The 2,061-nt window shown below is 43.2% G+C and overlaps 1 protein-coding gene across 2 annotated transcripts in view; it reads left to right on the top strand.

The window, feature by feature from the left end:
* The window catches only part of Aff3 (AF4/FMR2 family member 3), a 459,969-nt gene that overhangs the window by 451,217 nt on the left and 6,691 nt on the right, over positions 1 to 2,061 (top strand). The gene's annotated exons all lie outside the window — the stretch shown is intronic.

Genomic DNA, 2,061 nt, shown 5'->3' with positions numbered 1-2,061 from the left:
ACAGACACACACATATATAAACACATACATACAGACACACACAGAGACACACAGACAAACACACAGACATACATACAAACACATATACACAGACACATACAGACACACAGACAGACACACACACAAACACACACACAAAGACATACAGACACACACAGACACACAGACAAACACACAGACATACATACAAACACATACACACAGAGACAAACACACACACACACATCTTTTTTAGTCCTTTATTGCCAACCTGCACATCTGGAGGACCAGCTGGGTGGCCAGGCTATCCTGGCGATGCTCTGGTCCATGTCTAGTGCACTGCCGCCATTTCATTGTTCATATGGAATGACTCCTGAGGAACAACAAGATAGCCTGGTGAGCTTGCATGTGATCCCAGCACTCAGGAGGCAGAGGCGGGAGGATCATTGCAAGTTCCAGGCCAATCAGATCTATGTAGTAAGACCTGTCTCAAACACACATAACACACATGGGGGCAGGGGGAAGAGAGAGTGATTTTCAGGAAATCAGAGTCTAAGAGATGAATTGCTATACAGAGTAAAACCAAAAATGCTTGAATAAAGAAGTAAGCTGGATTCTGTCATCCCATCGAGTTCTGGACAGAAAGGAACAGGAGATCAGTTTCTCTTCCAGGAGTTACTGGCATTTGCTTTCTGTCAATTCTGTATTTTAAGTGGCAGGTTTTATTATTAATCGTGTACAGTGTGATTTGTTGTACACTGCTGCCACCATCTTTGTGACAGGACATCTCAGATCTGTCCTTTTCTCCCAGTTCTGACCACATGCCTTCAGGGGAATCTCCAAAACTTGTCCTTGTTGAAGTTGTGTACCTACTAGGTGTCCTTTGTGCCATACTCCAAGGATCATTTAAATACAGTTTGGGACCTGGATCCTTCAGGCAACCGTGATAATTTGGCCATGAAAATCATGCTTTAGCAGTATGTGCTGTCTCCGAGGAGAGATTGTCTCTACCCATGTTGTTAGGCTTATAGACTTCCATCCCGTTCAGAAACCTTCTGAAACTCATGCTGGCAGGAAAAGAGAGGGGATCCCCTAAGATGGCATTTTCTTTCCAGCTTTCTCTGTGAGACAGGTGAAAGTGGAAGCCTGTGACTCCATTTTGTGTCTAAACTTGCTAAGAACCTGAAAGGTCAATTCTTGCCATAGTGGTAGCTTCTGCACTAAAACTGGATATCCAGTCACTTCATGAAGCTCCTTCTGCCGGAAGCACAGTCTTGGGAATCAACAAGCATGTTTCTTGTCCCTGGAAGGGAGGAATTGTGTGAGCCTCATAGAGATTGCCTTATTCTCTTGTTGTGTAGACTATCCAAGAAGGCAAATCAGGCTCTCAGACAGGAAGCCTGGCTGTACTTGGCAACTTCTCTTGGCTAAGAAAACACTCTCCAACTTTTTGGTTTGGACTGGTATGCTGCCTCAGTGGCTAGATATGTAGCATCAAGCTGCCTGATGATTTGAGTTCAATTCCCAGGACCCACAGGTAAAAGGAGAGAACTGACTCCCACAAGTTGTCTTCTGACCTCTCTACATACCCATGGCATGCTCTTGTGTGCACATGTGCACACACACTCATGCACAGACACACACTTCACACGTACACACATATGAAATATTAAAAATTACTTTCTTTTGCTTGTTCATGTTTCTGCTTTGTTGTGGTGCCTGGGATTAAACCCAGGAGCTTCATAGACCAGCCAAGCAGTCTGTGACTGAGCCACACCCCAAATCTGGAAACCTTTAAATGCCTGATGCAGATGCCTAACCCATGAAATGTAATATCCTAAACCAGACTACCTATGTAAGTCAAGAGGTAACAATAAAGCTGAGTGGCGGAGAGCTTTCTTGTAACACCTTGGGCTCAGTGCCCAATACCACCAAAAAAACTGAGAAGAAAAAAAATTCTCAGTACAATTAAGTGTGCTAGTAATAAGGTATCTTTAAGTGTCAGAATTTCTAAATTTTCCTTTAAGAAATGCATTCAAAGCTATTGCTTTAAGAATATTCTCTTATTCCTTTAAGAGAAAT

This window comes from Grammomys surdaster, unplaced genomic scaffold (genome assembly GCF_004785775.1).
Source record: "Grammomys surdaster isolate TR1022 unplaced genomic scaffold, NIH_TR_1.0 255, whole genome shotgun sequence".
NCBI classification, from domain to species: domain Eukaryota; kingdom Metazoa; phylum Chordata; class Mammalia; order Rodentia; family Muridae; genus Grammomys; species Grammomys surdaster.
The sequence above is the reverse complement of the archived record's forward strand: the minus strand, read 5'-3'. Positions and strand labels throughout refer to the sequence as shown.